Here is a 12,709-nt window from a genome sequence, read left to right on the forward strand (position 1 = left end):
ATATGTGTCCCAAGTCTATGAATGGAATCTCTAACTCACACAATATATTATTTTGCACAGTGGAGAGAACTGAATGTGCTTGATCTACCTAGCACAGAATGATGGTCCTTGACAAGGTGTGTGCCTGAACTCTTAATATTTATATAGCAGACTTTCTAATATATCAAAGAGCTTCACATAATTATCCCATTCATCATTACAACTCTGTAAAGTTGGCCGCTATTATTAAACCTCTAGTAGCTTCCCTCAAGCCACTGATTGCATGACATTTTGAATGGGGGACTTACTGGGTCCCATCTCAATCATTTAACCACTATGGATACACCACTGTTACTGGTGGATGAATCTGTTTCTAGTCCGTGTCACTTCCACTTGTATTCAGTTCACTCATAAATCTGTTTAACCTGCAACTATTTTGTGGGGGGGAAAGACACCCAAAAATTGCATAAAACAATACAGTTAAATACTTTCAAATGTGGTTTCTCTCCAAATATACATTTTTCCCAGTTGTTGGTTTTTTTAAATTGGGTTTTATAAACAAGAATAATGTTATACAGACAAGTATACCAAATTTTCTCATGTCATTTGTGTAGCACAAAAATAGCATAATAAAAGTGGGAAAGTATCTACAACTTGTTTCATTATTAGGGCTCAATGTATAAGTTATTGGTTTACGAATTGGTTCAATCAATTAGGAAGAAGAAGAAAAGAAAAAAGAGTGAGAGAAAGGGGGAGTGGCAGGTGGTGTGGGGTGGGGTTGGGTGGTTATGCTTCTGTTATTCTACTTAGTGTGTGTGAGGGGTTGTGTCAGTGTTACTTGTATGGGTTCTCTTACTACTAATTTGTTGTATTGCCTTGGTGGTGAGAGAGGTTGGGTGTGGCTTAGGCTGTGGTTGGTTGTCTTTGGTTGGCTGTAGTGAGAACTGTTTTTGTTTGTGAGCGGGGTGTGGGTGTGTATTTTTGAATCAGGTTAGCCAGATTGATTCGTATGCTGTTGGTGGATCCTTGTCGTTGTCTTGTTTGACTGTGCATGTGATAAAAGGGGAACCAAGCTGGGGTGAAGGCATCTTCTTCTATTTGTCCCTGTGTCAGTTTCAGTCTATTGGTTAGTTTTTCTAATAAGGCTGTTTCCCATACTATTTGATACCATTGGTCTCCAAATATACATTTTAAATACATTACAATACTTTTCTTTCCGCCAAGAACTGCTTTGGAACACAAAAGCTGGCTGACAACTAAGCTCTGATTTATGGCTGTAGTCAGCTCACAAAATTCACAAAATTCAAATTCTTCAAGCATCCAAAGCTGTGAGATTTTTTAAAAACAACTACAACAACTAACTTATACCCCGCAGGTGCGTTATAAGCTTCCAGTTATGTGGCTGGCTTCATCTCCATAGTTACAAACATTTGTTATTTCTAGGAATTATCTACTCACCAGGTTGATCTGCCTGGGAATGATAGCATAGCCACAGCTCTTCATCATTATCTAACACCCTGCTGCTAATGGGGCTTTTCCTTTTCATTTGCAATTTACAGTGGCTGAGTGCTGAACAAGAATTTATAAAGCTATTCATTTATGTCTGATTAAAACTGTACTGATATTGAACTCGGGGTTAAATCTCTGATAAAATCCTAATGATTTCAGTGGGATGTAAGAGTGCTCTGAGGTTGAATCTTTCAGCTAATATTTCGATGGCAAAAAGCCAAGTGATGCATTCAAACCCTAATCTGTGCTCAGTTTCCAAACGAGCATCTGAACTCGGATCAAAATTTGGGATTAGTATATTCCAGGGATGAGGGACCTTTTAGGGACCAAAGGGTGCATCACCCCACACCTGCCTTGTTTGGGGTGCATTCCAAAAGTGGGGGAGCCAGACATGCACATATTGCAGACAGCACACAGATCTACACAGCCTTAAATAAACACTCTTTAGTGTGCACACAGAATCACACAGACACACCTAACATGTGCATAATAGCACAGGCACACTTCATATAGATGCACAACACCAAGATGCACACGCTTAACGTACAGAGGACAGACACACAGATACACACTTGACACAGACAGATTAACACACACACACCATACAGAGAGACACAAATTTAACTGAAACACAAAAATGTTGTCCTGCTTCATCAAAAACACAACAAAAGAGGGTTTTATTTGTGAGTAATAAAGAGATCTTTATTCAGGCTAGTAACCATCATCTCAAGTTCATCTGCTAGCAAGATAGTTCCTCTTGTGCACTTCCATGGTCTATGTCAGAGTATACTTGAGAAGATTCTTTATTTAAAAGATTTATAACCCTACTTTCCATCTTTCAGGAGCCTGCAATTAAAAATAGAACAAAACAAAAGCTTCCTAAAAACAGCAGCAGTTCAGGAACACAGATCTATCCAGACAGGGCATAGGAACAGCAGAATAACTAGTGTTCAAAATGCCACTGAAACAGCAAAACCATGAGTCGTGAGGGCTCTGGGTGTTGCCACAAATGCTTTCTGCAGAATCCTGGGTCTTAAATTAAAGTGCACTACTAAAAAATAAAATTAAAGTGTTCTCTCCGTGGTCTGACAAGAGGACCAGGGTGACAATTATATTGGGTTGGATCAAGACTTGGCCTTCAGTGAACACAAGAGATTTTCCTGTTCACAAAAGGAATCAAGATCCAGTGGAAAATGTTAACTACAATTGTTTAATTGCACACTGAAATGGAGAATGCCTGTATGTATATTACTAAAGGTTTAACTGGAAATTATTTGGATGTATCATTGATTGTTTTTCTACCTGTTTTTTTGGAGAAGTTCCAGATAGTAAAGCTTTAAACAATACTTATGGGTCTGGACAATGTTTTATCCCAAGAGAAGTCAGTTTTTATGCATCCAATTGCTTCAAGTTGCACAATATTAATATCTGCAGGAAGATATAAAGCTTCTCATTCCTTTCATCTTTGTGGACAGCAAATGGATTACCCTTAGGACTAAGAGAGTCATGCATGGACGTAGTCCTTCCATCGCAGGGAACTAGATAGCAGAGTTTTGCAAGAGTTTATTGCAGTATATATAGGGCCCTGTATGAAAGTTATTTTTTTCTGCTAATTACAGTATTAGCTGGTCTTCACTACTATCAAAACAGATTTTTTTGCGGGATGTTGGGGAGGGTTAAAAATAGGGCAAAGAGACAAACAATAAAAGTAGGCCTTAAAGTATAGTCATTAGGATGTAAAAATGCAATATCTGTGAAGTGGAATTCCTTCCAGTATCGCTTTCATTTGCTGGCTTGTCATAGGTGTAAACTAATGAGGAGACTGGTTGCCAAGATGTTTGCATGATGAATATCAAGGTCATTTTTCTTACTAAGGTAGATAATGCCTATATGTTCTTACTGTTAAATAATGCAAATCGCCTGTGAAAATGTACTGCTTGCTGAGAAACACTTGCCATTTATTTCTGCTTTTTTATCAATGGTCTTAAATACTTCCTATAATTATTGTCCATTTGAAAAAGATTAAATCTCTGTGTCTTAGAGTGCATGCAATAATTTAAGGTTTAGATAGTGCATGACAGAACAGGAAGTAAACATGCATCTGGTATTGTCTTTAAAAATAATCTCCAGCAGACATGTGGAACCTCTCCAAATTCATGTTGATTTGTTCTTTTTTCTTTTGTATTCTCTGGAGTAAAGTGACATTTACAATATAGTGATTTACTCTGCATATAATGATACACCAAGCCACTATTCCTTGAAGATAATTTGAAGTTTCAAGATGTGAGAGTAAGAAAATAACTACCAGAGCTGGTCAAAATGTTATTTTCATTGAGAACTACATTTCAAGGGGAAAAAGGAGTTGTTTGTTGTTGTTTTCACCCCATCATAAATGTAAGAAATATATGATTAATACATTCTTATCCATGTTCTGGCAGATTTTCTTGAAATGCTGTTATTTTTCAAGGGATCAAAAATACCAAGTAATAATGACAATTACGGTAAATGCATCCACGTCCTATTCCTAGATAGCTACTTCTCCCACTAGTGAACTTATTAATCAAATGCTTTGAAGTTGCTATGCCAGTTTCAGCCAAAATAGGGAAAACAGCAAATTAGGGGATTTGCCTGTGAAACCAAATAGGATGAGCTAAGGAGCATTTTGCATCCCCAACCATTTTGCATACTAAAGCTTATATGGAAACAAATTATGAGTATGTATTTACCAGGTGTATTTACCATTTGCACTGCAAGTTCTTTACACATTGTGGTGTTTGTTTTTTAATGCAGCCACCAGAACAGATGACAATGGCATACTTCCAAAAGACATCATTTCTCATCAGAATGAGACTTCTGAATAAATATGTTTAGTTCATTCATGCCCATTTAATAGCCACAATATTTCGTTGGAATTCAGATTTGGCACTTTGGAACAGAGCAAGATTTGGTCCAATGCGTTTTAGAAGCTTACTCAACTCAGGATCTGAATCCAAATCTGTTTTGGATTAAATTAAACTTCACTCCTTGCTTCACTCACTATTATGGTGAAAATCAAAATAGCTGAAACTTTTTCTTCTTCTTTTGACAGAATTAAGCCATATTACAGGCAAATAGATCGTGGGGTTGTTTTTTTTTATTTACAGGATATGATTCAAGGTTTTTTTAAAAAAGACATTATTATAATTTTTTAAATTTCTGTAGAATTGTGGTTGCAGTTTGGTGGGGGGGAGGGAATAAAAGGAATTTACTTTTCTCCCTACTAAGGTAATTTTACATTTTAGATTCCAAACTAAGGAATTATTAACATTACCAACATCATTACTTGGCAGTATTGATTTGAGTTTGGTTTATAAAACACATAACTCTTTGTGATAGATATGCCCAATTTATGTGACACACCTCTTTTTTCATGGTACCAAAGATCTGACAACTTTTTCAACATATTGCTAAGACTGTAAAATTCTTCTCTCTTTTTCATGGAGGGTACCATCAGACATATCTTGTTGACATTTAATAGGGCACTCAAGTGTATCTGCACCAAGAAAGCTTCCTTCTGTTGTATGGTATGTCCAACATTAAATCCCTCATGGATTTTCAGACTCACAAGAAGTCACTTTAGTCTGGCTGCTGTTGAAGAAGCAGTGGCTAGGTGGTGCCCCCATGTGATCCACACTGAGATTTTTGATAGTGTTGTTGTTTCATCTGAGACACTAAAAAAAATAAAAATCATTTCACTGCTTGAGTCTATAGTTCAGTCTGTTCAGAAATGAGAAAGAATGAGTTATTGAACATTAAGAGATACATTTTCAAGAACATCAAACAAAGACCACTTATAAAACCTGGAGGAGGAGAAGAAGAAACAGTCAAAATAATGTCATGGGAAAGTCAAGTATACACTCTTCCATGTAATGCTGCTGTTGAGCATCTTGGCATGAACTTTCTGAGAAGCAATTTGGTTCAGCTTATAGCTTGGTCGTGAATGTTCTGAAGCTTAAATTATTCCAAGCAATATCGTCATTGATGCTGAGTGGGTAGTGAGATGATGGTAGAGGCAGAGAAAAGTCATGTCAGTGCTGTGAATTCACGGAGATGCGAACTGTCAAAAGCACTACAGTGCAGGCTGTGCCTACCATCACACTTGCATATGGAAGATGCTGCTGCTCTGTCACGTCTACAGTGCTGAGCCAGGTCTCCAACATCTGATGCTGTGTCATGACACCCATTGATGAATGGGTAGAGCAGGGTGGGGTGCCTCCAGCTCAAGGGCTCATCTTGGCCAACAAGACCACTTTCTCCAAACCATGCTACTTGCCCATGATGGGCAGGAGGACAGTGTTTAATCCTGCATTGGCTATACCAGTCTATTCCCACCAGGGGACAGGATTGCACAAAAAGGGAGCAGGATTTAATCCCTGCTCATCAGCTGTCAAAATTGGCCCATGAAACTGATCCCGATAAGGATAAGGATAAGGATAAGCCATAAAGGTTCCTCTCCCCTGGTGTAGGGTCTCCCATCCTGTAAATTAAACGAAAATTAAACGAAAAACCAAAATCACTGCTCAGCAGCCAAAGCCTCAAGGAGAAACCTTGTGAACCACTACTGAAGGTTGAAAAAATCATCAGGGTCATTTCCCCTTTTGCCACATGATCTGATTGGGTTACTTAGCTTCCCTTTGATAAGATGTAGTGTATATGTACCTCTTTCACCTCGCGCTTAAACCCATATAGTACACATTCATTTCAAATAGCCCTCTGCTTTAGAGTTCTCTGCACTATAGCTTAGAGTATGGTATTTGGGGATATGGCAGTCATTGGTTCCTTAATCCCATGATGGCATTAGTTTCTGGTCAGCTTTCTTCTTCACCTGTCCCTTTCCTGCCTTAAAGGGAATTTCTGACAGGCAGCTGTCCTTTAGGAGCTGGTGGGTACAGTGATGGGTGTTTAAGTTTAGAAAAGTGATGCAGCTTTGAGGAAGGGATTGGGCCATCCTTCTCCTTGATATGCCACCCAACGTACAGCCCAGGTTCCATCACAGTTGAACAACTATGTTTGATCTGGAAGAAGTTTAAATGAAATAAACAACTTATAAAGCTGATAGGAGCCAGATGAACTCAAAAGCATTCACCTTGCATCGACCCATACCATTTCAATTTTTTAGCACAGATGTAAGTTCTCCCAGACAACTTTCATTCTGAAATTTTACATTATTTATTTCATACCACATACTCCAAATGGGGACTGACAGCATTGTTGAAAACACATAATAACTATTTGCAAGATGAACCAATCTTGCCATCTATTTATACTTCTATAGTCTGATTCAGACTCGCCACAAGTTATTGGTGCGCTGCTCTCCGTTTTGTATTGAACTTGATTCTAATTTTATTTATATCATAGAATCATAGAATTGTAGAGTTGGAAAGGGCCACAAGAGTCATTTAGTCCAACCTCCTGCAATGCAGGAATCTTTTGTCCAAAGTAGGGCTTGAACCAAAGATCCTGAGATTAAGAGTCATGTGCTCTACTGATTGAGCTATCTCTTCCTAGTGTGTGTATAAAATCATACTTGTGTCACAGGACCAAATGACTGCTTTATTAATGCAGCTTTATCCATGGATAACAAATAATTACATTTGAGACATTAAGCTGTAATATGCAAGTAGTTATGTGTGCATGAAGTGATTGACTTTAATGGGATCAAGCATCTTTAATTGGGGCTTGACTGTGACCTTCATTGCTTTCCATGGCAGTTATGCAGGAATATCTGCATTGGATCCATTGACTTTGGTGGGATTAAGAAGATGCAGTTTCTGGCAACAACAGAGGCATGGGGGCAAACATGTAGTGCATTTGCAGTGCTCCATCTGCTGAAGCCAGCAATGGAAAGCCATGCCCAGAGCTCTCCCTATGTAGCAGCAACATACAATAATACGGAAGACTGATTCGTATGGTGCAAATAGAGAAGTGATCTGCAAAGGACCTCAGTCCCCTGTCCCAACAAATAGGAAGGGCTTTAAAGAGCAGCTTTGAAAATGAAATCCAATTAGACTTTTGTGAATGGAAATACGGCACTTGAAGTTATTGATGGCTCACGTTGAATTTATGCCCCTGTCATTGGCAGGCTGCCAGTTCTTCCAACAAAGTTGATTGCTCGTCCTAAGTCTAAATGTGTGCCTGAGGCTAAGATTTTCTTGATAAACCCGGTCAAATTTCAAGTTCAGATTAGCTTGGAATACAGATCTTCTCTTGCCCTATCTGTCCTCATCAGCTAATTAATTAACCTCCCAGGTAAACTTTGTATTTCTTTAACACTTTGATGGATCTCATAAGCACAACAGAATTTCAATTCCTAATTATGGCAAGATCAATCAGTTCTGGTGTTTTTAAGTTTTGAAAGTTTTCTTCCTTACATTATGTAAGGGTTTAGGCCTATAAGAAGAAGCCCACCTGCCGACACCAAAAGACACAGGTTCTAGCAAGTTCAACAGCCATCCCCATTGTTACTGCTTCATAGAATCATAGAATCATAGAATCATAGAATCATAGAATCATAGAGTTGGAAGAGACCACAAGGGCCATCGAGTCCAACCCCCTGCCAAGCAGGAAACACCATCAGAGCACTCCTGACATATGGTTGTCAAGCCTCTGCTTAAAGACCTCCAAAGTAGGAGACTCCACCACACTCCTTGGCAGCAAATTCCACTGTCGAACAGCTCTTACTGTCAGGAAGTTCTTCCTAATGTTTAGGTGGAATCTTCTTTCTTGTAGTTTGGATCCATTGCTCCGTGTCCGCTTCTCTGGAGCAGCAGAAAACAACCTTTCTCCCTCCTCTATGTGACATCCTTTTATATATTTGAACATGGCTATCATATCACCCCTTAACCTCCTCTTCTCCAGGCTAAACATGCCCAGCTCCCTTAGCCGTTCCTCGTAAGGCATCGTTTCCAGGCCTTTGACCATTTTGGTTGCCCTCCTCTGGACACGTTCCAGTTTGTCAGTGTCCTTCTTGAATTGTGGTGCCCAGAACTGGACACAGTACTCCAGGTGTGGTCTGACCAGAGCAGAATACAGTGGCACTATTACTTCCCTTGATCTAGATGCTATACTCCTATTGATGCAGCCCAGAATTGCATTGGCTTTTTTAGCTGCCGCGTCACACTGTTGGCTCATGTCAAGTTTGTGGTCAACCAAGACTCCTAGATCCTTTTCACATGTACTGCTCTCAAGCCAGGTGTCACCCATCTTGTATTTGTGCCTCTCATTTTTTTTGCCCAAGTGCAATACTTTACATTTCTCCCTGTTAAAATTCATCTTGTTTGTTTTTGCCCAGTTCTCTAATCTGTCAAGGTCGTTTTGAAGTGTGATCCTGTCCTCTGGGGTGTTAGCCACCCCTCCCAGTTTGGTGTCATCTGCAAATTTGATCAGGATGCCCTTGAGTCCATCATCCAAGTCGTTGATAAAGATGTTGAATAAGACCGGGCCCAAGACAGAACCCTGTGGCACCCCACTAGTCACTCTTCTCCAGGATGAAGAGGAACCATTGATGAGCACCCTTTGGGTTCGGTCAGTCAGCTTGCCCCATATAAAAATTATGAGTGAAAGAGCTTATGGGTGAGAGACAGAGGGCCTAAACCTCACCTTCCAGGTTGAAAGGCTGGAGGTCTTGAAGAGTAATGGAGTGTTGAGCAATTTAGTAGCATATTATATCATGCATTTGTCTTGGATCATATATAATCTGCCATCCAGCAAGATCCAAGTTGTCCAATGGACTCTGTCCAGCCTGGTGCTACTGCTGTTGAACATCAGGTCTCTCCATAGTAAAACAGCAACCAAGTATGTTTTAACTGTGGATGAGTGGGCCAAGTTGATGTTCATAACTGAGGGCTGGATGGATAAACTGGGAGGGACTGATCTGACCAAATGTTTCCACTTGGGTTTTCTGTGCAGCAGCACCAACATAGAGTTGGATGTTGAAACTAATCAATGAGTATTCATAAATGACCTGACTTAAAGAAGCTGACAGTACCGGATGGAGGAAGGTGTCACACCTTTATGATGTAGTACAGAGCTTTCTGTCAAATATATTGCTGTTTACCAATTTAATGGCACCTCATAGTTTTCAGGAATTATATAGGATTACAATGTCTTTATTGGAAGCACCATTTTAAATTTGTCTGGTGCTTGGGGATGGGGTAGGAAGGAGGGCTTCATTTGCTGTTTCCTCTAAAATTGTATCTGTTGCTTGAAAGTGGTAGGCACAGCAAAACCATTAATAACATTTATGATATCCTCTCCGTGGAATGAATATTATTGATAGAGACAGCCTGACAGTTGACTGAATCTGTGAACCTGTGAGTTGTTCCTTGAGATCACATACAAATCTTCACTCAGGCATGAAGTATTTCAAGCAGCTTGCAAGAAATTCAAAGGAAATTGTTTTATGAATTTCGCTTCTCATTAATATTTTATTCAGGCACATTTGAAGCGTGGGATGAGGAATCTTTGAAAATATTATATGTATACGAGGAGCAATTGCAGGGTAGTTTGAAGATGCAAAACTGTGAAGAAATGAATTTGTTTTTTAAAAAAACCCCACAAAAACCCCCAACCCTTTTCCCTTGGTTCAGCTGGTTCGATACCTCACCCTCTCCTAATTACAGTGGTGGTTTCTTGGCCACCTAATAATCTGAAAAGGAGACACGGACAGGGCAAGTAGCTGAGGGCTATACAAGAAACCAATGAGATTTTTAGAATACTATTAGCAAACATCACAACACAGTCATTCCGTACTTGCTGTTGAGATATTTTGTGTACATGAGGAGAGAGATTAATCTTGAGCAGTACGAAGGGATCATGATCATGATGTTTAAGCAAACATTCATAATATATAAAATAAGGTAACACAGAAAGGTGCTTTTAAACAATGTCAGAAAGGCAATCAACAGATATAGTTTTGTTGATCTGGAGTTCCCCTTACTTTTCTTCATTACAGTGCGCAAGAGCATTGGAAATGCTATTGTGCAACTTCCAGTCATTTCATTGAGAACTTCCCTCCAATCCAGAGTCATGCATCACCCATATGTCTACCAGATTAGCTTGTGCCATTCCATTCAGGCAGCACATCAGAAACAGAGGACTGAGCTTTTGGTGAATGCTTACAGAAAATTCTTGTAAATACTGAGAGGATTCCAAATTAAGTCAAGGCTTGCTGCCTCATCATTAGCCCCAGTCAGAGAACCAGTGCACCTGAAAAAGGTACTGTCATGACAAAAAAGAAGGAAGGGAAGGGAAGGGAAAGGAAAGGAAAGGAAAGGAAAGGAAAGGAAAGGAAAGGAAAGGAAAGGAAAGGAAAGGAAAGGAAAGGAAAGGAAAGGAAAGGAAAAGCAAACTGGGAAATACAAGCAAGTGAGATGTCATACACTCCTGGAGAAAAGTAATTACTGTTAATCTTTGATGCATCTTCATTTTCCTGCTTGTCGCTACATTTTCTATGAATCGTTTAGTATTTCTCACAATAGCTTTTGTTATGTACACACATATGCAATCTAAAATTAAGTAGTTATTTGTATGTATTTATAGGAAGATAATGTATGTTGTTTATATGAGAATGATGTTCACCTGCTTGAATGTTGGAGGTGTAATGTAAGCAGCACTTTGGGGGCATCTGAAATGTTCTCTCTCTCGCCATTCCAAGTCCCTAATTTGAATATGTTTTCATGGTTGTTTGATATCACTATCAGTGAATGAAACTAAAAACTCAAGGCAATCCTTCCTGGATTTGTTCAATAGGCAACCCAGCCAATCAGCTCCCCACTTTCTCACACTTTAACTTAGTTCCATGGCTGAACACTTAGCGTCCTTTTGACGTGATCCCAGAATAATTTTCAAAAAGGGAGTGCTTTTCGCCACCGCTGAAAACATTCACCCCTAAACCCCATGCCCCCAACAACAACACCTCCATCTCAACTCGATGCTAAATGTTACGATTTGTGCTGCTGAGAAGAAAAGAACTGTACGTTGCTGTATGGACTGCTGACAAGTCAAGAACCCCTTGCCATTGCACTTCCAGTTACACCCTGTCGAAAGTTGTTGGCACTTCGCAAGCTTCCATTTTGGCTCCAATGACAGGCAGAACTCATTTGAGTCACAACAAAACATTTCCCCGACTGGCGGGCTTCACTGGGGCAGGTGACAGGAAATAATTAACACTCTCTCATTCTCTAACACTCTCTCTCTCTCTCTCTCTCTCTCTCTCTCTCTCTCTCTCTCTCTCTCCCCCCCCCCTTCCCCTTTCCCAGCCCCACGCCTCATGCTTTAATTAATTAATATTGCTTCTTAAAATAAGAAGTTGTTTACTTCAGCAAGCTGATTGCTGCTCACAAAAAACATCTGAGACACGGCTGTGCCCAAGGGATTGCATTAACTTCATTGTTTATTATAACGACAAACAAAGAGCTGCAAAAGCTCATCTTGCCATCAGGCATCCTGACAATCTGCCAGTTTAGTCACCAATAATAATGAGACTGGCACAAGCAATAAGCTCAGCACTAATCTAATGAGGGCCTGTTTCAATTGCCCATTGATATTACTGCAGCTGCTAAGCACCCGATGCTTAGGACATGCAAACAAGAGGTATGTCTCCAATCAGCCGGGAGATAATTATCTTCCCAATATGTCCTTCCTCATGCACCGAAGCGGGGCTGCCTTTATTCCCTCATCCTCAGAGAGTTCATGCCGGCAGAGCCCCTCTAGTCAACCATGTACAACTGATGGGATCATCTCCTCCATGATGAGCCTGAGAAGTTTCAATTAGGGTCTTCAAGCAAGCACCCATGCAGATGGGCACATACGTGTGATTTACAGACCCACGCTTATCGAGATCATGTGATATTACTTCCTTCACTTTGTTCCCGCAGTGAATACAATTAGGAACTGATGGGCAAATGACATGATTCCACTGCTAATGAACTTCCCTACTGAGGACAAGTACAGTGCATTACCCTTTAGTACTTCAGATTCTTAGTTGTCACTTTTTTACCCTCAGCATGATTATTATACATGCAAACTTTTTTTTACTTTTTTTGGAACTAAGCTATCATGTGTAGAATTAACTGTTTCTGCTCAAAACAATAAGTTATTGAGAAGGCAATGCAAGTGCAATCTGATTTCCAAGAAAAAGGCAAAAGCATGTTTGCAATTACATTTCTCAAAGTGTCTGCTT

Source organism: Podarcis bocagei, assembly GCF_964188305.1.
Source record: "Podarcis bocagei genome assembly, chromosome: 3".
In the NCBI taxonomy this organism is placed as follows: Eukaryota; Metazoa; Chordata; class Lepidosauria; order Squamata; family Lacertidae; genus Podarcis; species Podarcis bocagei.